General features: G+C 37.6%; 1 long non-coding RNA gene across 1 annotated transcript in view; it reads left to right on the forward strand.

Annotated features, from left to right (window-relative positions):
• Positions 1 to 8,688: 8,688 nt before the first annotated feature.
• The window catches only part of LOC130541470 (uncharacterized), a 78,091-nt gene continuing 60,123 nt past the window's right edge, over positions 8,689 to 26,656 (forward strand). The window contains exons 1-3 of the long non-coding RNA XR_008955530.2: positions 8,689 to 8,803; positions 9,834 to 9,916; positions 16,244 to 16,413. This is a non-coding gene — a long non-coding RNA (uncharacterized LOC130541470). The remainder of the gene's footprint in view (positions 8,804 to 9,833; positions 9,917 to 16,243; positions 16,414 to 26,656) is intronic.

Here is a 26,656-nt window from a genome sequence, read left to right on the forward strand (position 1 = left end):
TAACTTGGCCTGTCTTTCAGATTTACATCATTTTATAAGTTCCTAAATGTTAAAAAAAAATCTTCCTTGTTCAGAGTTAAGTATGAACATGCATTTCCTTCTGAAGAAATCATTTTTGTGAATTTAAACTTATTGAAAATAGAATACTGTGTGTCTGGCTTACTCATAATAGATTTGCCTAGAATTTTTTTTCTCTGCTTTAACTAAGGTCTTGATAACCCAAATTCTCATAAGATTATAAAATTAGAGAATTAAATAAGTTAGGAATGACCTTGCAGAGTAATTTTATCTGCTCTAGGCAAGAATATACTCAAACCCTTTCAGAAAAGGTGAAGATACAGTCTGTTTTTAAATTCCATCACCTCTTAATTCCAGCAAATTGGGAGGCCAAGGCAGTAGGATTATCTGAGGCCAGAAGTTTGAGATGAGCCTGTGCAGCATAGGGAGACCTCATCTCTACAAAAATAAAAAAATAAAAGTTTTTATCACCTTGTAGTGGGTTAAATGGTGGCCCTCAAAAGGATATGTCCACGTTCTAATCCCTGAAATGTGTTACTATTACCTTACTTGAAAAAAGAACCTTTTCAGATAAACTTATTAAGGACCTCCAGATGAGGTCATTATTCCAGGTTATCTGGGTGGGCCTAAATCCCATGACAAGTGTCCTTGTAAGAGACAGAATAGGAAACGGTATAGACACACAGAGTAGAAGGCAATATGAAATAAAAACAACACAGCTTCAGTTCTGTATCCCAGCATCCGTTTAACATTTACTCAGTGTACTGGGTAGAATTGGATACTCCAAAAAGACGTGTTTAATTCCTAACTCCTAGTCCCTGTAAATGTGACATTATGCTTATGTGGAAGTAGGATAGGATTTTTACAGATGTCATCAAGTTAAGATGAGGTCATACTGCATTGGGGTAGGCCTTAATCCAATGACTAATGTTCCTTTTTTTTTTTTTTTTTTTTTTTTTTTTGAGACAGAGTCTTGCTCTGTCATCCAAGCTGGAGTGCAGTGGCTCAGACTTGGCTCACTGCAACCTCCACCTCCAGGGTTCAAGTGATCCTCCCACCTCAGCCTCCTGAATAGCTGGGATTACAACTGTGCACCACTGTGCCTGGCCCAGTGACTAATGTTCTTATAAGAAGGAGGAAATTTGGACAGAGAGAGGAGGACAACATGTGAAGATGAGACACACCCGGGAGAGTGCCACATGAAGAGGGAGGCAGAGATTGAGTGGTGCATCCTCAAGCCAGAGAACACCAGCGATGACTGGCAACCAGCAGGAACTAGCGAGAGCCATGGAATGTATTCTTCCCCAGAGCCTCTGGAGAGGGCACCGCCCTGTCGACATCGTGATTTTGGACTCCTGGCCTCAGAACTGCGAGATGATGAAGTTCTGTTGTCTTAAGCCACCCAGTTTGTGGTGATTTGTTATGGCAGGCACAGGACACTAACGCAACCTCTCCACTACTTATTTAGGAAAGCTTGTTATTTCACACTTTTGTTTAAGAGTAGCTCTGGGTTATTGTTAGTTTTAAAGCTGCCCCAACATGAAAAAGAACAGATAAGCAAAGTGACTTTGGCTGTGGAAGAATCTTGGTAAACTGAGATAATGCTCTGTTAACAAACGAGTCAACCTCTTTTACTTCCTGTCTCTCCTTTTTGTTCTAAGATAGAATGAAGAAAGGGACATTAGAAAAGAGAAACTTCGTTTTAGCTTCCTTATTTTTCAACAGTTCTTGTTTGTTTGTTTGCTAAATTTGCCTTCTGTTTTCTAAAAGTTAAGCTGATTCTTCCTTTATTCCTGTGCTCAAAATTAATCATGGCCTTGCACTTCACATTTCTCTAAAATATTAGTTACCACAAAATGCTATTCACATCCCAAAGATTTCAAACTATGTTGTAAATGAGAATCACTTGGGTGTTATTATACAATGTGAATTGTTTGAGCCCACTATCCAGGAATATTTATTCATTGAGTCTAATGTGAGGCTCAGAAATTGCTTTCTTTTTTTTCACTCTGGGTTTTTTTTTTAAATCAACTCCATGAGTCTAATGCTGGGTGGCGATGGGTCGCACTTTGGGAAACATACTTTAGTCCATCCTGGCTCAACTGATGGGAGGAGTGCTGAGGAAAAATCAAAGCATCCATGTTTTATGTCTTAATTTCTAATTCATTTTTTCTTCAATTTCATTTCTATAGGAATGAACCTTTCTTCTTCTGTGACTCTGAAAAGCAATGTTTATTTCTAAAGTTTTCAAGGTTCCTTAGCCTTTTGTTCTGTTTGCTTGACAGTTTTACTCATTTGCCCTTTTAAAGAGTTTAGGGAGAGTGGGTGGAGAATGCCCCTCCCTGTCCCTAGATCTCCCAATGATCTGCACAACTTCCAATTCCTCTGTCACCTCTCCTCTCTCTTGCATTTCCTACAGCTCATTCTTCTGAGCAACCCATGACCATGGTATGTGAAACTCACAAGTAATAACCAAATAAACACTAGGCACTTTTGCTATTATTAGCTCAATTTACGGTAGTCAGAAAGGTTAGCTATTATATCTAGCATTTTATTTACTTTTTAATTCTCAGTGTTCTAAGAACTGTATAGATACCTTCTGGCAATAGGCAGGTTCAGAGATTCATAAATACTTGCCGTTTCTTGACCCTTATTGGGAATCCTAAACCCCATTTTGACTTCCAATTTTTAAAGGAAGATGAATTTTTTATTTAGATGCACTAGGATATATTGTTTCAGCTGGCTAACATCTGGATGCTTTCTCAGCACATGCTGAAGCCGACATTTCTAGCACTGAGTAGTTTGTTCCAGGAACACGAAGAGCTCGTTATTTACCATTGTTATTTTCTTTGACTCTAGAGAAAAGTCAGTGCTACAAAAGTATAAACTCGAAAGGAAAAATGAATTAAAGCTGATAGAGTTCAAAATGTTGATATTCTGATTATTGTCTCCTGGATTCACCCTAAAATAATTGTTTCTTTTTTGGAAAAGCGTAAAAGAAAGATGAAGTTAGATTAATTTTATTTCTATTTAAATAGACCATATATATTCTAAATTTTCCATGTTTTAAAAACCTCTTGGAGTCATAGAATGCATCACTTGACCTTGAAGAGACCTTGGAGGTTATGGAGTTCTGCCTCCCACGCAGCTCAGAAACATCCTCTGCTCAATCTTTGGCAGGTGGTCCTTCAGGCTGTCTGCTTAATGGCCCCTATTTGCAGAATGCTCTCCCTGGACAAAAACCAGCCCTTCTTTGAGTTAGTTTGAAATTAGGTTATTAAACACCATTAATAAGATGAAAAAAATGGGTGCAATTAATCATTCATCTGTTCATTCATTCACTTTTCCACCTGGTTCCAAAGGAGATTTAATGTACTTTACGCTGGAAGTGGTAAAGGATGGTGGGCGTTGGAGTCAGACAGACCTGGACTTGATTCCTGACTCACAAACTTGTTTCATGACATTAAGCTAGTTGGTTATATTTCTAGGCCAAATTTTCCTCATCTGTTAATGGAGATTTTAATAACAATACTGACTTCATTGAGTGATTGTGAGGATTGAATGCATGTTGGGAAATTAGTAAATAATTCATGTTAATCACTATTATGATTTAATAGTTTTTAATAACTTACTGTAGCAGAAAGAAAAAATGCTAGACTTTAACAATGTACAGGGTCTGTGCGTGGTGGCTCACGCCTGTAATCCCAGCATTTTGGGAGGACAAGGTGAGGGGATCACTTGAGGCCAAGAGTTTGAGACCACTCTGGACAACATAGCAGGACTCAGTCCCTACAAAAACAAAAAATTAACCGGGTGACCGGGTGTGATGGCCTACACCGTCATCCTAGCTACTCTGGAGGCTGAGGCAAGAGGATCGCTTGAACCCTGGAGTTTGACGTTATAGTGTGCCATGGCTGCTTCACTGCACTCCAACGTGACGGAGAGAACAAGACCCTGTCTCTAAAACAACAACAAGAAAACACACACACAAAATATACAGAGATGGTAGCAAGATTCATTTGCTAATTTGGGTGCCATATTAATTTGTTCGTGCAAAGGAAATCTATGATGCTAGTCCACCTTTGGTGAGGAAGCAGATTTCAGAGAATGAGAATGCCCAGGAGCCGTGGCCTATAGGGTAGGCAGGCATTACTGAAGGAAAGCCTGGAGCAGCAGGTTCGTGTAAGACGAAGAAACAACACAAAAGAGGCCAAGTAATTCCTTCCTCCTTACATTCCTTCACCTTTTGGATTTTATTAAAATACCCATTGATACTCATATTTCTACTGCAGTGAGGGAAAGAAAATGATAATTCCAGAATACTGGAGAACATGTGAATATTATAATTTATCATTGATATTATTATTATTATTACTATTATTTTGAAATGGAGTCTCCTCTGTCACCCAGGCTGGAGTGCAATGGCGCCATCTCAGCTCAGTGCAACCTCCACCTTCTGGGTTCAAGATATTCTCCCGCATCAGCCTCGCGAGTAGCTGGGATTACAGGAACCCGCCATTATGCTCGGCTAATTTTTGTATTTTTGTAGCGACCAGGTTTCACCATGTTGGCCAGGCTGGTCTTGAACTCCTGATCTCAGGTGATCCACCCGCCTTGGCTCCCAAAGTGCTGGCATTATAGGCGTGAGCCACCACGCCCGGTCTAATTTATTTTTAGATATTATATATGATACAGAATAACAAAAATGAAACGTAATTTAGCTATTCATTCAGCAAATATTTATTGAGCTCCTATCTGTTGTAGTTCCTGGAGATGCTCTGGAAAAGAAAAATAAAAGAAAGAAAATCTATTTTTCACAGAGTTTACATTCTAGCAAGAGAGTAACAGAAAATAAATAACTACGTCATAGGCAAGTAGTACGTGCAGTGTCAGGGGATAGTGATGAAGGACGGGACAGGACAGAGGTCTTTTTAATTAAGTGAGCAGAAACCTGAAAGTTGTAGGAGTGAGCTAGAGAAGATGAAGGGATGTGCATTCCAAGCAGAGGGAAAAGGAAGTCCGCAAGCGCCAAGGTAGGATTCCATCAGAATGACTGGAATGGGGCACGAGGCTAGGAGTGTGGAGGAAAGGAGTTCAAAGAGGCAGCCTGGGGCAGCTGAGAAAGAAAAGGAAAAATAAGGCTAGGAACAGAAATTGAAGCAGAAAATGATGCATTGTATATGATGAAGAGACATTGGACTAAAGTCTGTGAGGCTTCTCTTAGGGAACTCTCATGACATAGTATCCAGATGTCAGATGATGAAGGTCAGGCCTGGGGTGCCATCAGTAAGAATGAAGACAAAGTGATGGATCAGAAACTATTCAGAAAAAGAATGAAGGGCTTGGAAAGTTGGACCTAGAGGATGAAGGAGAGGGCTAATCCAAAGATTATCCTAAAGTCTCAAGTCTTAGTGATTGGGAGAATTCTGTCATGGTACCACTAACCAAGAGAAGAAAGCTAGGAAGGCAACCAGAATATTGAGCATGAGCACGGATACGATTGGCATAAGCTGGTGGTAGCAATTCCTGGGGAAATTTCCAATTAAAAGTTAGTCCTGTTATGTGGTGAAAAGGGAACGCTTATACACTGCTGGTGGAAATGCAAATTAGTTTAACCTCTATGGAAAACAGCATGAGATTTCTTAAAGAACTAAAAGTAGATCTACTATTCAATCCAGCAACCCCACTAGTGGATATCTACCCAAAGGGAAATAAGTCATTATATCAAAAAGACACCTACATGCATCTGTTTATTGCAGCACAATTTCAAAGATATGGAACCAATCTAAGTACCCATCAACCAACAAGTAGCTGAAGAAAATGTGGTAATATATACTACATGGAATTCTACTCAGCCATTAAAAAAGAATGAAATAATGTCCTTTTCAGTAACTTGGGTGGAACTGGAGGCCATTATTCTAAGTGAAGTAACTCAGGAATGGAAAACCAAATACCATATGTTCTCACTTATAAGTGGGAGCTAAGTTAGGGGTATGTGGAGGCAGACAGAGCAATATAATGGACTTTGTAGACTCAGACGGTGGGCAGTGGGAGTGACGGATGAAAAACTACATATTGGGTCCAATGTACACTACTCAGGTGATGGGCATACTAAAATCTCCGACTTCACCAATAAACAATTCATCCTTGTAATCAAAAACTACTTGTACCTCAAAAGCTATTGAAATAAAAAATATATTTAAAAAAGTTAGGGTACCTATTCAAAGATCCTGGCAATGAAAGGAGAGAAGGCACATGGTACCGAGAGAAGACAGTAGCATCACACTTCTCAGGTTGGGGTGGATGCAGTAGAGGGTCATGAAAAGTATTCAGAGGTGCTATTAGAGGTGGATAAATGTATGGCTGGGCGCAGTGGCTCATGCCTGTAATCCCTACACTTTGGAAAGCTGAGGTGGTTGGATCACTTGAGGTCAGGAGTTCAAGACTATCCTAGCCAACATGGTGAAACCCCATCTCTACTAGAAATACAAAAAATTAGCCGGGTGTGGTGGTACAGGCCTGTAGTCCCAGCTACTCCAGAGGCTGAGGTATGAGAATCACTTGAACCTAGGAGTTGGACGTTGCAGTGAGCTGAAATCGCACCCTGGGCTGGGTGACAGAGCAAGACTCTAACTAAAAAATAAAAATAAAAATGTAAGTGCAAGGCCTTTTGGAATTTGGCAAAGAATAAAATCTAGAATTCTGTAATGTGAATGGGTGGCTTAATCATCTTAAATAAGGTCAATTTTGCTAAGAGGACCTAGGTTTTTTAGATGAGTTCATTATTTTGAATAGTTGACAAATATTAATCCAAAACCACAAATTCCTTTGTGTTTAATTTCAGGAGCTCAGGGAAGTAGAAATAGTATTTGTTGGTAATCAGCTATATTTCCATAAATATGAGTCAGAGAACAAATAATCTTATAAAACCAAACTAAAAGGTAGAGGTGGTGAAAGGACTGGAGTAATATAGAGAAGATAAAGGAGATGACAGGCTACACAAGGCTCTGTGAGTTTCTGAGATCCAACTTCGTTTATTTCTTTGCTCAACAAATACTTGGTAATCATGTTATGATGTAACAGTCACTGTGCAGGGTTTGAACGATTCTGAGAAAAAGTAGAGAAATATGGCCCTGCTCTCATGAAGCTTCAGTCTAAAGAGGAGAGAAGATATTAAACAAATAATTACACAATTAAGACTGAATATGTTAGCACGTGGAGAAGTAGAGCATGAAAAAGGCAATCCCTACATTCAGTTTCACAACCTTCCTACATAATGGTGAGAGTGAGTTCCTCATGTACATTATCTGAGATTGTAATTTTTTTTAAAGGAAGTTACCAACCCCATCAGTGTTTTACACTTATGGTAACTATATACATCATCATTCAAACCAGTTCACTGGTGTTAATCATTATGCCAGATAATGGCACAAAACAGGACCAAAACTCACTCTTTTTAAAGGGGCAATGAGGAGAGGACTCAAAGCAAATAAAATGATGACAAAGACAACGATACATTTGTTCAGGAGGTAAACAGTATTTTTCCTATGATGGGGTAAATAAATCAAGGAGGAAAGGAAAGAACTATTTAGAGAAGTCCAGTAGAATGTAATTAAGACTAATAGCATGAACCTAAACAGAGGAAAAATTGAGCTAAGTAAAGTACCAGCAACAATTTTCTAACAGCTAAGACAGATTATAAAAATCCTCTCAAGGGAAAGCACTTCAGCTAATGTGAACTGAAATATTAAAAATTAAAATGGAGAACATCCATGATACATATACTAGAAGAACTACACCTTCACCATTAAAAGATAATTGAACAAAGACATCTTTTCTAGCTCTAATTCTTAATATTCTTGAAAACTTTCAAAGTTTTCATTTTTTTTTTCTTAAGGTAAAAAGCCCTTCTTTGTGATTGTGGTCTCTCATCTCACTTGAGATACTTAAAATCCCAAGACCAAACATTGGCACAGCTCAGATCATATCCTGGTTTTAATCTGTTCACTTAGTTTCTGTCTTAAAAACAACAACAACAACAACAACAACAAAGTCCATGGCTGAAAGGTCCAAGAGTTCTTTCCTAAAAGTTTCATTTACAAAAGACACAATTTAAATGAACGTCTTCATTGGGCACCACAGAGGGCCAATCCAAGATACCCTATCTCCAAGTGTCTACTTTAAAAAGGCAAGGGAAACTGGCTCTGTCTGGTATAGGAAAGTGGGCAAGGCAGAATTCTAGTTTCTGTAAATATTATATGATTCTCTTAATTTGGAAAGAATCAAAATTCATTTGCCCTAAAATATTTGGATACGTGTCTCAATTACTCTGTTAGTGTAAGCTCAACCTCCTCTCTGCTAGCAGAAAGAATTGGCAGACAAAGTACATGCTGGTGACTCAGTGTGAGGTGTTCTCTCCTCCTTGGGGGGACGAAGCGGGAGCAGAGAACACTGAAGCCAGAGGCACTGACTTAAAATGGAGCATCTGATCCTTAAAGATCCCCTGGTATTTGTTGTCAGAGATGTCAGCTGGATTTCAGTTCAGATAATTACATTTTGCTTGTCTAATGCCCCTAGCAATTTCCAGTGGGATCTTCATTTCCCATCAGAAATTGCTCTGCATGTGATGCTGTGCTTCATTAAACAACTGCCGTGTGCTAACTCACAGGTGGTGTTTGTTTCAGGGGTCACTGAAGTAATCTCTCCGCAGGCCCATGCCAGCTATACTGCCCAGACTTGAATTCTCTCCAGAGAAGTTTCTCATCCAAGATCCCCAGTAAAGAAAGTAAGTCAATCTTTAAGAAAGGGGAGTTTAGAAATGAATGACTACAGAGCGGGTTTCAAGAGGGTGTGTTTTAAGAGGCTGAATTTCGACATGGCTCTTCAATATGTACTCCAGTGGACCAATTTAATCTGGGCCGTCTAAGTTTTCTCCTTTTTACAGGGATCTTAGGATCGATTAGTCCTGATAGAAAAAGTGAAATGATGGTAAGGTCTATGGCAATTAACTTTCATTTCAAGGATTTGGGAGAACTTGGATAATTAAACTGTCAGGGAATCCTTACACATGTTTTCTTTGTTTTACATTTTCTCAAAATAGCCTCAGCTAAAACATTTAATTTGATGGGAATTAAGGTGGAGAATCCAGATACAAACTACCCCAAGAAAGCACTGTACTGAACCAAAGGCTGATAGCACACCTCAGGACTCTTTTATTGTTCTTGTAAATGCATTTTAACTATAAAGTTTTCCATGGGCATGTCATAATCCAACCACAGAAAAATTTATAATTAAAAAAATAAAAATTACTTTCATATTCTTTAACACAAGTAGGATGAGTTCTTTATAGGGGATACAGAGTGAGAAACCCCACTGTTGTGATGGACACAATATATTGTTCAACTACATTAAAATGCCAACTTTTTATAAATTAAAATTACAGAGAAGATATTAGTTGTGATTGTCAAAAAGATGGAACATTACAATTTTGTGATTTCACCTATTTTTAGAAATATAATAAATATAGTAAAGAGGGAAAAATCTGGTAAATTATGGAGTTTATTTCTGTACTGGTTCATACAGATGTATTATCCTGTCACGATTTTAATAATAGTACTGTGGTGTATATGGAAGACAAGCCTGTAATCATTGGTAATTTGTGTTGTCTTGTTGTAATATGAATATTGACAATTAAAGTGAGTTCATATTATATTGAATATTTAAAATATCAAATGATTATATATATTTTTATTGAATACACCAGTACATCAGTTGTTTTTACACAGGAGAAATCCTTCTGTCTTCTCATTTGCCAGGGACTACTGAAGGAAAAAGGAAAGAAAATAGAGCTTCTTTCATCTTTATTCTGGGGTTTTCTGCAATTTTTTTAAAGAGAAAGGTAATGCATGTATTCAACTACATGTCTAGCTAAAAAATACACTCTAATATAAAGTTTTAGAAGAGAAAAAAGAAACATACATTATTTATCTGTTTTATGAACTGAAAGAAAAAAATCAGAAAATAGTAGCAGTAACATGTTCTCTTATCAGCTACCCAAATCCCCACCACCGATCTCTATTTTTATGCTTTCCAGACAACTTTAGAAGAAAAGTTAAAGTCGATATTTCCAACTTGTTGCTGATATGATGAAGCTCTTTAGTGAAAAACCAAAATCCTACTGTCTGAGAAAAGCATCACATCAGCAATGTCATAGGTCAGTCTCTCGGAATAAGTTATCACTTTGACACTTGTGATTTAACCACCATGCGAGTTATCTGAAACAATTTTTCACCATAGGGTGATGTCTTTTCTGGAATATCTTTTACATTTCTAAACTCTTATCATCCAGTTTTGCTTATTCTTTCGTACATTTATCTCCTTTTAGCGCTAGAGAACCGTTAAGATGGCTTATATGGATACAGAAAATAAGACAAGATTAAATGAAAACCAAATTACATGAATAAAGAAAATGGGCTCACAGAATGAGAATAGGAACAAAATCATGAAGTTAGGAATATGCTGCTAGGTAAATGCATAAGGTTTCTTCCCTGCTGAAAGGGGGTCATGAATTTCATTTACACTTTTAATAAGCAATATAAGGGTAAAAGGAATCATTTGCTCAGGAGAAGCCCAATTATTCTTGGTACTGAAACTCACAGTGGCCTCTCCCAGGAGTCCTCATCAAGGGGAAACTGCGATATAATGAGTAATATCCTTGTAGCAGCCTTACATTTTATGGAGAGAGTGTGGTCCAGTTTAGGAGCTACCTAGTTAGGCCTAGATTTGAACAGGCTCTGTACTTTCATCACTGGCTATGTGACCTCAGGAAATTAATTTAACTTACGAAGTCCCAGGTTGAGCATTTGTAAAGTGTGTCCACCTCATATGAGGTGAGGATTAAATGAGACAAGGCACATGAAATGCCCACCAAAACCACTGGTACCTAGTGAGTGCTCGATAAATGTTAGCTTTTACTAATCTGTGGTTACTTGGGGAGTGCAAAGGCACTTCAGTGTTAGCTCAAATAACTATGCATACAGAAGTAATTTGATGTGAAAACAAATAATACGAAGCATTGCGAAGTCTTGAATGTATATATTTGAGCTTACCCACGTGTGTGCACACATACAGAATGTTGATTTTTGTCTATTCCTTGGCCCTCTATTATATATATAGTAACTTTAACCTAGGCATCCAGTGTATGTTGAAGAAGGTTTAGCATTTATGTTTTATCAACTCCCAGGTTGGGTATGAGAACAAAATTTTGCAAAATAGGTGCCTTTTTCAAGTGCTGAGAACGGACTTGAGTTCCTAGAGTCAGCAAAGATGTGGATTAGGAGATAATTCAGACCAGCTAAGTAGACAATAAATGAATCCTATTATTGTTTTTTTTCCCCTTTCTACAAATCATTTCCTCATTTTAAGTAAAGAAGGAAATAGAAGGCTGAGAACTTTGGCTGGACATGGTTTTTTCAAAGCATTTCTCACAAGTGAGAAAAGGAACCGGGGTTGCCAGCTTCTGTAGGAAGAACTCAGTATCCACCACACAGAGATGAAAGAGGCACATTTTCCTAAGTATTTTTCTGTGATTGGAGTTTCAAAGAGTGATGAATTTGAAAGGTCAGCAGTTGATGCTTGTTTTTTAGTGTAGTTCTGGCTGGGAAATGGTATGATCAGAGAATGGGACTCTGACAAGTGAATTCTAAGTCTTCCACAGAAAGAACTTCAATAATAGCAAAAAATTTGGGCAGACGAGATGGTAGATCCACTAAATTTACTGAACAATCAATTTGGTATGCCAAAATCTGCCGATCCGTTTTTGGTTTTAAGTCCTGAAACAGTATAACATGAGAAACTTTGTTAATGTTCGTTTTCTTTTTTTTTCTTAGAGCATGAAGTAGCATAAAGATTATTCTGTATATTTCTCTTCTCTTTATCTTGCCTATGCCAGAAGTTTTACTGGACACGTTATTTACTTTAGGCATTTCCTTTAGGCCTTCTTTGCACAGTTTTAATAGTTTTTTGCTTTAAGAGGCTCCTATCCTGAGTTCCTTCCTTTTGTATAAAGAGGAGAACATGATACCGTGAAAAAACCACTGTCTTATGTTAGGGGACCTTAGGTTCTTATTCTAGCTGTGCCTCTAGCTGCTGGTATGATATTGTTCTCTTCAAATAACTTGTCTTTGATTGTTTTACATTTCTGCTTCTAGACCAACTTAGTGGTTATGCTTCTTAAAGTTTCTTTTTTTCAAATCGGCAGAAACATTTTTTGAAGTAAAAATTTTCCTCAGAAGCCCAATATGTAAATTAGATGAAAGCCAAATACCCTTGTTGAAGTGAGATGTCTTACTGTTCTGAGAGCTTCTCCATGCCTAAGCTCTGGCAATAACCTAGGGCAATAACCCCCTAGGGCGGTTACCCCCTAGAGCAGTTTCTCAAAGCATAGTCCATGGAACACTCGTGGCCCCTGATGATCTATGGGTGGTTCATAGGTGTTTTAGTCATTTTAGACTGAAATGTTTTCTCACATACATTTCTTAAATTTGAAGTATAAGAATAATAATGATTTTTTGCAGAAATGTCTTTATGTTCTGAATAATTATGTTTTCAAGGATTGTATATGTGCTACAAGCTCTTATTAATTTGTCTAAATAACTTATGTTCACATATTTCTGTATTATTGTTTTTGCTTACTGGTAATTCTATCTTTGTTGTTGCTGTGATAATAGGGCTGTATATATTCCAAATTCACAAAGTGTATCAAGGACTCAAAATACAGTTCATCAAAACATTAAAATAATAGTAAAATATTAGTACAAATGCTAAATACAAAATAGTTTTTTAAGTACTAAGAATAAAGAAGATTTCAGTTTGATTATGCAATATGAATATTTTGCTACAGGGACAAGTGGAAATGTAAGTATGATGAATTTATGAGAATAATCAGAAAGCAAAAGCTTGAGTCAGAGACAGGCTGATGAACGTTTAAAAACCAAATTTTATTAGCCCCGTGGGCCATTTGAACCTTGTCCTTAGTGTGTTGTGTGTTACAGAACTTTTTCAAATAGTGAAAGGAAACCATAGAAGGTTTTATGTTGTTCTCATAATTACGCAGTAAAATCTGACAAATCAGTTGTTTTCATAATGAGAAAAAAAGTAACAAAAAAAGAGTATTGTCACCAAAATGAAGACTCAAGATAGATTCAAATTTTTAGTTCTTATATTAAAACCACATACAACTTACATTCTAGCCAAAAGGTTTATGAAATCATTCTCAGAATTAGTGATAATATCATACTTGGAAAGAAGGCATAATAAACATTTTAAATATTATTTTATCTCATAAGGTCACGGCATGTTCTGAAAGACAAAGTACTACTATATGTGCATGAAAGTAGGTATTTAAATTGGATACAATCATTAAAATGCAGATTAAGAATCCTTGTTTGCTCTATATGCGGCATGCGTATGAGAGAGAAATGTTTGATTATCTTTTTTTTGTTTGTTTGTCATTGAAACTTCTTGGTACTCAAAAACAATTCTTTTTCTTCAATTGGTTAACAGCTATTTTATGAGCTGCTTTCCAAATAGCAGCATTTTTCAATCAGTGACTCTCTTGATTCTTCGTTTTCTTCCTGACACAGCAGCCAGAGTAATCCTCTTTTTTTTTTTTTTTTTTTTTTTTTTTTTTTTGAGACGGAGTCTCACTCTGTCGCCCAGGCTGGAGTGCAGTGGCGCGATCTCGGCTCACTGCAAGCTCCGCCTCCCGGGTTCACGCCGTTCTCCTGCCTCAGCCTCCCAGGTAGCTGGGACTACAGGCACCCGCCACCATGCCAGGCTAATTTTTTGTATTTTTAGTGGAGACGGAGTTTCACCATGTTAGCCAGGATGGTCTCCATCTCCTGACCTCGTGATCCGCCCGCCTCGGCCTCCCAAAGTGCTGGGATTACAGGCGTGAGCCATCACGCCCAGCCTCAGAGTAATCCTCTTAAAAAGTGATTCAGATCGTGGCATGCCTACGCTCAAAAGTCATCAATGGCTCTCATGTCACTCAGAGTAAAAGCCGAAAGTCCTTTTTATGACCCACAAGGCCCTACAGAACCTTCTTCCCACCCTGGCCTGTTTCCTCTCTCACCACAACTCTTCCTAATCTCCCTTTCTCCACCCTGCTCCAGCCACATGTACTTGTGTGTCACGCTTTTTTTTTTTTTTGAGATGGAGTCTCGCTCTGTCACCCAGGCTGGAGTGCAGTGGCGCGATCTTGGCTCACTGAAAGCTCTGCCTCCCGGGTTCAAGAGATTCTTCTGCCTCAGCCTCCCACGTAGCTGGAACTATAGGCGCGCACCACCACACTCGGCTAATTTTTGTATTTTTTTTTTTAGTGGAGACGGGGTTTCACCACATTGGCCAGGCTTGTCTGGTCTCAAATTCCTGACCTCGTGATCCACCCATCTCAGCCTCCCAAAGTGCTGGGATTATAGGCGTGAGCCATTGCACCTGGCGTGCGTCATCCTTAACATGCTTCCTCCTCACTCAGCACCTCTGGCCTTGTTCTCTGTGACAGTGATGTTCCCCAAATCCATGTGGTTTCTTCTCCACTTCTTTGCTGGTTTTTAACCAATGTCCTTCAGGCTTTGAGTCAAGTAAAGTTTTTCTTGGCTGCACTATCTAAAATTGCAAAATCCACCAGCAAAACAGCTCTTCCCTGCTTTGTTTTTATGTTTTTTGTTTTTTTCTCCCCCCCACCCTTAGCATTTATCACTGTCTAATAGACAACTCATTTTAACTGATCTTGTTGAGGGTCTATCTCTCACACTAGAACGTAATCTACGGCAACACAGAGTTTATGTATCGCAGCACCAAAATAAGGCCTAACACACTGAAGATGTTCAATACATATTTATTAAACAGGTGAATTAATAAATGCTTTCAAAATTAAAAAAGAAAACTTTGTAAGCTGCTTTTTACTTTGATATGCTAGATTCTGTGGGTTCTGGTCTCAAAGCCACATCACTATTGTCTCGATTCTGCGAGTCAGTATGTAACATGGGCTCTACTTATGAATACACATCACGTCACTTTACACACAGAAAACCCTTTACTTCTCCAGACAGGGAAATAAAAGATGTTTTAGATGTGCTTCAAAGGACTATCAGTTAATATACATTTTAGCTTAATTATTTGATCTTTTCATTTAATATACATTTAATGTACATTTTAGCTTAATTATTTGATATTTTCAAATTCTGTCTCTGTGAAAATGGTATAATTAATATGAAATCTAAAAAATTAAGCTAAATTTCTAGACAGTACTTAGTAGTGTTCTCTGTTAAGCAGAAGTTGAGTATGGCTTATTAAACTAAGAGAAAGGAGCAGAGAGGTGGAATAAAAAGTGTAGTTTCCATATGTGGTTAACCTATTTCTCATTTACATTTCAACAGCTGCATGTCTCATTACAATTCTCCACATAAGGTCCAAGCCAAAAATAATGTTATTCCCAGATAGCAAAGTTTTTCTGTACATGGAAAGTAATAAAAAAAAAATCGCAATGATGCCACCTAGATCTTTGAGCATAACATATTTTTTAAAAAAAGAGAGAACCTAAAGTTACTATATTAGATTACAATTAGCCAAATTCTACCTTAATAACAGATGTAGATATATAAGTTTTCAGACTAAAGTGGTAAATTAAGAGTTGCAGGGTGTTTTATTCTTTTAAAGTATATTTTAGTTCTTAATCTAGCTACTCAGTTTCGGTTGTCTTTAATAACATACTTATTGAGTGAAACTCAATACAGTTGGTTCATTATTTTCCTATTCTTTATTTTAGGCCAAGTGTATTTGATAGTAGTAGTTTGAGTCATTATATATTAAGAGAATAATGAACATTAGTGAGATATTTTTCTGTTGAATTTCAAGGTAGACCTTTGCACAGTCAGGGTAGCACCAAAAAAGCCACTCTGACTATTCCATAGATGCCTTGTGGGGTGGGGTTACCTGGGTAATTTGTAATGATCCAGACCTTGACCTCCAGCCTTCTAGACTCAGTGGCCTGGTTTTCTAACACCCTAAAAGTGTTTTTTCCTCTTAGAAAAAGATTTAAACTGCAAGCTCAAAACCCTGATATGTAAATCAGAATGGCCGATTTGTTAACCTACAGCAGCACATAAAAACATCAAATGTACAATGTATTGTTCACATCTGATCAGTATTTATCTCCTTATAGGTAAGCTACATGAAAAGGAGTTTGCTTGGTGAGCAATGGTGGAGTGAGGCTCATGATTTGAGTATTTCAAGATCTCAACTAAGGGCACCTCAACCAAATGCACCTCATGCCTATTGACTCAACAGGTTGAGACCTTAAGGAAATGCAGCATTCCATTGCATAATGCTTCAGTAAGTATTCACTATTTTTGTTTTTCAAAATCTCTCTTTTTTTCTTTTTTTGCATTATGGCTACTATTTTCTTTCTTTAGATATGTTATTGCATTTAAATATGATTTTTACACTATTTTCACTTTAAATCATGATGGTTTAAACTCAACACTTATTGTCCATAAGACATTATTATTTCTGTCACTTTCAAGTTCTTGTAGGCAGAGGGTGTATATCTGTAGTAAATAACATATTTTGCTATATCCAATTTTTAAAAATATAAGCCAGAAACATTGCTTCTCTATTAATTAACTGACGGGTCTGGTTTATTATCAGTCTAGTATCCTGAAGGATTTTAGAGATGTTGCCTTCTAGATTATTTGTCAAAATTAGGTGATTATGGGGTGTGGGGGTCCTAGATGGTCATTCATTTTCTGTTTTCCTAGAGACGACCCTGCTGCTCTTTTACAGTTTATTTTTATCTGGAAGTGGGCTGAGAGAAGAGGTAGCTGTATACAGTCACGCCCTGCATAATGACATTTCAGTCAACAACAGAGCACATATACAACAGTGGTCCCATCTATTATAAGGGAGCTGAAAAATTCCTGTCACCTAATGACAGCAAAGCCATTGTTGTATCTTAGTGCAACTTATTACTCATGCGTTTGTGGTGACACTGGTGTAAACAAACCTACTACCCTGCCAGTCATATAGGCCTACTTATAGGCACTATTCACAATAGCAAAGACTTGGAACCAACCCAAATGTCCAACAATGATAGACTGGATTAAGAAATTGTGGCACATATACACCATGGAATACTATGCAGCCATAAAAAATGATGAGTTCATGTCCTTTGTAGGGACATGGATGAAGCTGGAAACCATCATTCTCAGCAAACCATTGCAAGGACAAAAAACCAAACACCACATGTTCTCACTCATAGGTGGGAATTGAACAGTGAGAACACGTGGACACAGGAAGGAGAACATCACACACCGGGGCCTGCTGTGGGGTGGGGGTAGGGGCGAGGGATAGCATTAGGAGATATACCTAATGCTAAATGATGAGTTAATGGGTGCAGCACACCAACATGGCACATGTATACATATGCAACAAACCTGCATGTTGTGCACATGTACCCTAAAACTTAAAATATAATAATAATAAAATTTAAAAAAATTAACTGTAAAACAGCCTCAGGTCCTTCAGGAAGTATTCCAGAAGAAGGCATCATTATCATAGGAGATGATAGCACCATGCATGTTATTGTCCCTAAAGACCTTCCAATGGGAGAAGAAGTGGAGGTGGAAGACAGTGATATTGATGATTCTCACCCTGTGTAGGCCTAGGCTAATGTGTGCATTTGTGTCTTTGTTTTTAACAAAGCACATTTAAAAAGTAAAAAAAATTAGAAAATTAAAAATAGGAAGAAAGCTTATAGAATAAGAATGTAAAAAAATTATTTTTGTACAGCTACAATGTGTTTGTATTTTAAGCTAAATGGTATTACAAAAGAGGCAAAAATTTTAAGAAATTAAAAAGCTTATAAAGTAAAAAGTTTATGGTAAGCTACGGTTAATTTATTAATGAGGTAAGATAAGTTTTTAAAAATAAATTTAGTGTAGCCTAAGTGTGTAGAGTTTATGAAGTCTGCAGTAGTATACAGCAATGTCCTAGGCCTTCACATTCACTCATCACTCACTCACTGACTCACCCAGAGCAACTTCCAGTCCTGCAAGCTCTGTTCATGGTTAGTGCCCTATATAGGCGTAGCATTTTTTATCTTTTATACTATGTATACATTTTTTGAGATGGAGTGTCGCTCTTGTTGCCCAGGCCGTAGTGCAGTGGCACAATCTCGGCTCACTGCAACCTCTGCCTTCTGGGTTCAAGCGATTCTCCTGCCTCAGACTCCCAAGTAGCTGGGATTACAGGTGCCTGCCACCACGCCTGGCTAATTTGTTTGTATTTTTAGTAGAGGTGGAGTTTCACTACATTTTCACTGTGCCTTTTCTATGTTTAGATGTATTTAGGTACACAAATACCATTGTGTTACAGTTATCCATAGTATTCAAAACAGTACCATGCAGCACAGGTTTGTAGCCTGGGAGCAATAGGCTATACCGTACAGCCTGAGTGTGTAGTAAGCTATACCATCTAGGTTTGTGCATGTGCACTCTATGATGAAATCACCTAACAACACATTTACAGAAAAGTATCACCGCCATTAAGTGACACGTGACTGTACTCTTAAGGTGAACATTACTAAAGTAGCTCCAGAAAAATGGCTCCATGCACCCACTCTAGGCTCTCCTTTGACTTTACTGAATGCTAACCAGACTCACCACCCATGCTGATTACTTTATATGTAGACCCTCTGCCAACTGCCTGGACTTCTAGTCTCAGCCTGTGGAGGGCATATGGTCCTTTGATCTTTAAATAAAAATGGCTTGAAGTTCCAACGTGTCCTCACAAAATATGTGGCACTTTCTCCTGGTCACTTTTTCTTCTAAATTCCTTTTTCCATTCAAGTTTCTACTTTTCTTGAGCCTTTCCACTACCAACTGGGGACTCCGTTCTTCTCCAGGTCAATGGAATCCAGCCACTTTTTTATTTCCTCAAATGCCACTCATATACTTTAGTGATAGGTTTATTAAGAATGATCTGTAGCTCATTCAACAAGGTTGGGGGAGCTACATTGAAGAACAGTTATCATCTCCTTAGATGTTTAAGTCGTACAGCCTAGCCCAACATTAAGAAGAAAAAAAAAACTTATTTTAAAAAATCTTACACTAAATACTAACCATTTGGTTCCTAAGATTCCACCAGTCATTCCTTCTTCCAGGCACTGCTCTCTTAATGTTCTTTTTTCTCAGGTCCCAGGCCCCTGCCCTTGTGCTCTGTCTGGGCTGGCTTCTCCCCAACTTTCCTCCTCTGCACCCCTCTGTCCTCTCTATTCCTGCTCGTAATACCTTCCCTCTTGGGCCGCTGTTGGAAACCCAGATTTATGTTAGGATATAAAATTTAATTAATTTCTCAATTGTCAACTACCCTACCAATGTGCTGAGTGTTTTCTTTTTACAACCAAAGTCAGCGGTCAAGTTGATTTGCTTCTAAAAGATAATTCTCTTTCAGAATAATTCTCCTATCAGCTTTTATTTTTTGTGCCCTTTACGTACCCCCAGTCATGACTACAGGTATGCTAAACCCAAAACTGGGGATGTTCAACCATGGTGCTTGTTAACCCATCCTGATGTGCCTTGATTCCTAGGCTTTTGGATGTCTGGGACTCCTAATTGAATGAGTACATTTGCCCAGCCTTCTTAATAAACACATGCAAAAACATTCACACTTTTTTCCCCTTTGCTTTACAGAACAGTCTGTAGCGTATTGTTCTTTAAAGGCTTACTCAAAATACTCTTACTTATTTCTATAAGATCCATATAGGGTTTTTGATATGTTTGTAAGGATGTTAAAAACCAGAAAACAGTCCTAAACAGCTGTTTGTTCCTATTCTTTAAAGCCTCTGGTTATTTTTTGACCTAATGTTCTGCCAAGAAATAAAATAATTTGAATAATAAAGTCCTAAGTACACCATGATCACCATCTTTAAATAGTGGGGCCAAATTTCCTCTGCACATCCAAGAGATCTAGAAACACTATTTACGTTTCTGAGCTAAGGGGAAAATAAAGAAAAAAAGAAATATTTTTCTCCTGGTTTTTTATGGCATGGGAAACTGAAAAAAGAAAATGTTCTCTAAAGCTGGATAGTACTTGCTAGCAAAACATGCATTTCATTACTGGTGGGAGTTTCACAGTGTTCAGCAGAGGGTTGCTCGTTATCCAGTGGATTATAGATGGGCTCTATTCTCAAATTGCTGGGCAGCTTAACTGTGAACCTCAGGGAAGTAAGGGGTTAGGATACCATGATGTGATTGCGGAAATAGACACCATCAGAGTTTGAACATATTATACAAAGAAATAATATGATTCCTAGGAAAAGATCTAGGGAAAAATTAAGTTTTTATTTTGGGCCAGTGTAATCTCACATTCAAAGGAAACTTCCCTGCATTCATTCAGACGTTGGTCTCAGGAGCCACTTAGATAACGAGGAGGTTGGAACAGAAAAAGTAATTTCAACATTGGCAACTAAAAAAAGTTAACTTTTGTTCTTGGGTTTTGGCTATAATTTTGCGGGGGGGCAGTTGAGGGGCCTCTGTAATGAGTCAAATTATAAAACTTTTAGATAAAATGTTTGCAAAGTACTTAGAAAAATTGAGTTATTCTTTTCCAAGAGATTTTCCTGCAAATTTCAGTCATGCACATTTGGTTCGTTGACATACCTTGGGCTAGATTACAAACAGTTTTTATTAAAAACTAATTTTCAGGCTTTTATCAATCCAGCATCTGGAACGTTGTTCATTTGAACTTGCATTTTTCCATAGGTAGGTAACCCAATTATAATAATTACATTATGGAAAATTTATGACCTTCTTCTTTGCTACTCAGAATTTATTTTACCTGCTCAGAGTAAATTGTTGAGAATCAGAGAATCACAATCATTGCTGAGAGTGGCCCAAAAGTATTTTCCAATCCCATTGCTATGTGGGCATGGGATGCTTCAGAATATAAATTATCATCCATTTTAAAATCATCTAGCCAACACGCCAAATTCTACAAAGGTATTATTAGAATGAAAAAATTATAAATACTTAAAACAAAAATAAGAAGAGGGCTTTTTTGGCATCTATTTCTTTGTTGTTCACTTAAGTCATTTTTCTTATTGTCAACTGAAGTCCCCTTCCTTTATTTCTGTCTAAAAGTGAGTTATTAGTAAGATAAGAAAGTAAAAACTGGGACATAAACTATATTCAGGTATAAAATATTCCAATAAGAAAGTAAAAGTTTACTACTCCCTAGAAGTAAAAAATGGCCAGGGTTGTTGAACTATGGAATGTTAAGTGTCCCCAGGTGACTTTGCAACAGTCAAGAAGGGTGAATGTGCAAATCTGGCTCATCTTGGCAAGAAGGATTTTGTTCAATATTTTGATATGCTTCATTCTACAAAATTAAGTTAATTTGGAGGGATTAGTCACAGTTAGTCGTGATGCTTAGAAGAAACATAAACTGTCAAAAGCAGCTGTGCTGTCAGTTTTATTATCATTTGAATAGTTTTCTAAACACTTAAAAACCCTAAGGCCTTAAAACTAAAATTAAATCCTAATGCCTGTTATTTTTGAAGAGATGACTTCCATTGCATACCTTGGTTATCTATGAGTCTTTTACATTTCATAAAATTAGGAGCTCATAATGATGAACTGGAAATATCCTATTTAGTCTTTACAACTGTAGAAAACTGAATTCGTAAACTTAGCACTGTGGAGATGTGCGCTCGTGGGAGAGAAAGGATCATTTACTCAGTTGGCATGCACCAAACACTACACCACATTGGTAAATAACTATTTTAACTCTAAACATCTCTGTTTGTTGTCTGTGATTAATTCATTCTATACACATATATCTATTCTCCCCCTCTATCTCTCTATCATGATTTATATGTGTGAACACATGTATGTGTAGCTTATGCATGTATCCACACATAAAGATTTATACATATATATCTATATATACATGTGGGTATGTGTTCCTTTCCTTCTTTTAATATTTAACGTATTTCACAAGCTTAAAAAAGACTATTGCATACCACTAAGAAAATTATGTGACTCATTCACTAAAATTATTTTTAATAGTGTGAGGCACGTAAGTTGTTCAATTTATCATGAGCACAATTGATTGATTCATACCCCAAATGGATACTGTGCAGAATATTATAGGCTTCCCTCTCTACCCTTGGGCTATGATTTATAACTTTCTGACAAATTTATTTGAATCTGTGAAAAAATGATTGAATGATTTCAGCCTATATTTAAGTGTTATTGGAAGCAATAAATCATACTTTGAAAGACTTATGGTACTAGAGAATTGCTCTTCACAAGTTGACAGAATTCACTTTTAAGTGGCTTCATCCAGCACTGTGGTGGTCCTTGTAAATAAAGGAACTAATCCCTACTCACTCATGTAATTTAATAGTGTATAATTGGACCATTGGCCTTAATATCTCAACACAGTCACCAGAGACTTTTTTTTTTAATGTGGCTCTTGGAATGTCACCTGCTTTTCCTTACCTTCCATTTAGGAAGAGAATGAGATGTCTATCTGACATATCTATTTGAGTGCCTTAGAATTATGGGAAGCAGGCCATGGAGTTAAAAAAATGTGCTTTATAGTTGTGTAAATGAAATGTGTATTTCCATGAATAGGCAGTGGGAAAACCTTATGAGAGAAACACAGAACGAAAGCACACTTAAAAAGAGGAGAGACTTTCCAATATTGATGAGGGATTTAAATGATGACCAATACTAAGAGATTTCATAGTTTTTGGAGAGTAAGAGAAGTACAGGAATTAATGGGCAGAACACAGCAGTCAGAATGTGCATTGTAGTAATGCCTTGTATCAATATCTATATTGTTTTATATCATAACTGAATAATGACAACATAATGCTAGAAATTGGAAATGGGTTGAAAGAAAAGCTCAAAGCCTAAGTAATTCTGGCAAACAGAATTACTTCAAAATAATTTCTGCTTTTTTCTTTTTACACTTTAAGTGTGTGCAGTACTCAATCGATTCATTCCTTTCAGTTTTAATCTGAAAGTAACTGCTCTGAACAAGTCGGGATAGAATGGCCTTTGTGGAGAACAAACATAGCCAGTAACTGCCCCAGTCCTCTCCCCATGATTCCAAGGAAAGTCTGATTTATGGCTTCATCTCTGCTGTTGGACAGAGAGGCCTCAGCCCATTGGAAATCTCCAGAGCCATGGGAGAGGGGCGAGGCTGTGGTCCACCACAGTTGAGGATTTTCAAGGCCTCGTTTTCTTTTGGCCAAGTCCAAATGGTAACAGTGTGTTACGGCCTGACTTACTGACTCTAGCTGGGCTAGGAAACTATAGATTCTAAATGGCATCTCTGTGACTTAAGACAGTATACATAATCAGCTTTCATTTTTAAAATTTGCCAGTTACACATGAATGTTTCATGGGAAATAAGTCAATTGTAGCGTTCCCCATTTTTCAAAAAAGCAAAGGATTTTTTTTTCTTTTACAATATGAGTAGGAAATGGAGCATAATGGGAAGCCAAATTGATCAACTGTTGTTTCTAAGTAGAGTGATTTTAAGATTTGATTTGGGAAGAACTGTTTCAATTTACTCTGCTGTCCAGCCATATTTTTAATAATGCCCCCCTTTCAATCTCAAAAGTGTTCAAGCTTAGGCAACAAATTCTAAGATCATCCTATTTTTACATATATAGATACCTTTTGATTTTCAGGTAGGCATAATATTTTTAAATGGTAGCGTACCAAAAACGGGTTAGGATTTTAAAAGATGTAGAAATTTGCTTTTTGAAACTCTTCCCACCAAATGAAAATCATCCCCAGTACCCTAGAGAAGCTCACCCAGACACTTCTACAGTTTTAGGAACTAATTTATGAAATAAAGACTCTACCAAGGAAATTCTTGTGTTCTCATATTTTATTCTCAAATTATTTCAATGAGAATGCTTATTTTTTTTTCTACAAGAGCAGGACAAGTGAATTTCCCTTTTCTATACCTTTTTTATCCATATATGAATTGAGGAGCATCTTGAAAATGTGATTTTCAATGTGCAATACGAGGTCATTTCAACCTACTGAAATACAGAAGTGATTAAAGTAGAAGAGGAAGGATGATCAGAAGAAGAGGTAGGATGATCAGAAGAAGAGGTGAGATTAAGAGCACTCTGACTATAGAGCTGACCTGCAGGTGGGATCAGTAGCATTTTTGTCTCAGATCTATGCTTTTTTCATTTACTCTTCATGCAAAGTTGGGATCATGGTTTCCAGATTTCACTGTTAGTTTTTAGTTTAAAAGCAATTGTAAGCCAGTTTTACCTTCAAATAAAAGTAGAAGGTCGAGCATGGTTCATGCCTGTAATCCCAGTGCTTTGGGAGGCCAAGGCATAAGGATTGCTTTAGGCCAGGAGATCAAGACCAACCTGGGCACCATAGTGAAGCCCTGTCTCTTCAAAACTAAAAACTAAAAACAAAACAAAACAAACAAAAAAACATAAAACACACTTGGGTGTTGTGGCATGATCCTGCCGTCCTAGCTACTTGGGAGGCTGAGGTGAGAGAATCGCTTGAGCAGTAGTTTGACGTTACAGTGAACTATAATCATGCCACTTCACTCCATCCTGGGCAACAGAGAAAGAGACCCTATCTCTAAAAATAATAATAATTTTAAAAAGTAGATTTTCAGTTACAGCAGAAGTATAGCTGTATAAAACCCACTGTAATCTAACTTACTTGATTAAATTATACTACAGTTACTATACTCAACATCTTAATTATAAGAACTAAAACCAGATTAAACTATATCAGTATTTTGGGGTAGGTCTATAGTGGGCATCTATAGGTTTGTCTATTCACCTTGCTGTCCTTCCATCTGTGGGACCAGCCCTGCCACCTGGAGGCTAGAGGAAGTCCTGCCCCAAGTGCCAGCAAGATGTCCTCCTTTCTGTCCTAATTGGTTGGTTGAAGTACAGACATCTGACCCAAACTGAGCCAATCTGAGACCTCCTTTGGGATTCCTCATACTGTAATTGAAAAAGAATTAGTATCTATCATGCGGAGAGACTATGAGATATGAAATGTGTGAGCTGCCACTGTCATGTGACAGCAATTGTCTATAGGTCTCAAGAATGAAGCTAGAACACAGAAAGAAATAGAATCAAACTGGAAGGAGGATAAAACAGGATTTTCTCACTGGTTCCAGGTTTTCTGATGAACAGTTGTCCCTCCGTCCATGCCACTTTCTTATTCTTTTTTTTTTTTTTTTTTTTTTTTTTTTGAGACGGGGTTTCACTCTGTCATCCAGGCTGGAGTGCAGTGGCACAATCTTGGCTCACTGCAACCTCCGCCTCTGGGGTGCAGTGGCTCATGCCTGTAATCCCAGCACTTTGGAAGGTTGAGGTGGGCAGATCACTTGAGGTCAGGAATTTGAGACCAGCCTGGCCAACATGGTGAAACGCCTTCTCATTCTTTAGCTCTTTCTTGAACTCAGTGATCCAGTAAAGTCCCTCCCTTGGTCTAAATGAGTTTGAGTTTGAGTTTGAATCCTGATGCATAAAGGACCAGTATGATCTCAGCTGCAGTTGTACTCTCTTTAAAAAATACCTACTATTAGACAGAATAGTGGCAGCGGCAACTTTTTAATGTTAGTATCTGGTAGCTACAGAACAGCCAAGTGTAAGTTCTGGAGAAGAGAAGAAAGATTATAGCAAGAGAGAAAGAATGAAAATTCAGGAACAGTCATTGACTGCCAGCACAAAGACAAAAGATTGCTATTTTGAGATTTGGTGCTAGGAGGAAGGCTTTTAAAAATAAATGGAGGTAAATGGATTTGTTATAAAAAGTAGCAGGGAATGTAATTAGAGAAGGATTCAGGGAATTTGTTTTGAGTGCACCAAAGCACCCATCAAACATTTTTGATATTATAGTAATTAAAAGAAAAGGCTGCATTTTAAGTGTGTGATAGAAATGGGACCCAGTTAGGTTTAAAATACAGTCATGCATCCCTTAACGATGGGGATACTTTCTGAGAACTGCGTTGCATTAGACAGTTTCATCATGCAAACATCATAGAGCGTACTTACACAAACCTAGATGGGTTTGCGTAAGTAATACACACCTGCGCTAATTGGTATAGCCTAGTGCTCCTAAGCTGCAAACCTGTTCAGCATGTTACTATACTGAATACTGTAGGCAATTGTAACACAATAATAAGAAGCTGTGTATCTAAACATATCTACAAACAGAAAAGGTACAGTAAAAATACAGTATTATAAGCTTTTGGGACCACTGTCATATATGTGGTCTGTCATTGACTGAAAAGTCTTTATGCAGCATGACTGTGCAAAATGTTTTGGCCACGATAGGTTAGATCTGGCTTCGTAATATGCAATTACAATGTCTCAGAGACTCAAGAAAACAAACATTTAGTTCTTTCTGTGGGTCCAGGACAGATGCATATCAACATATGCTGGAGAAGGGAAGGCTAGAGAGTCTTGCGCCATTAATTAAACGCTTTTGCTAAGATGTGACATCATTTCCATGGACATATAGTTGCTGAAACAAGTTACGTGGCCATGCCAAGCTTTGAAAGC

Source organism: Pan paniscus, chromosome 3, assembly GCF_029289425.2.
Source record: "Pan paniscus chromosome 3, NHGRI_mPanPan1-v2.0_pri, whole genome shotgun sequence".
NCBI lineage: Eukaryota > Metazoa > Chordata > Mammalia > Primates > Hominidae > Pan > Pan paniscus.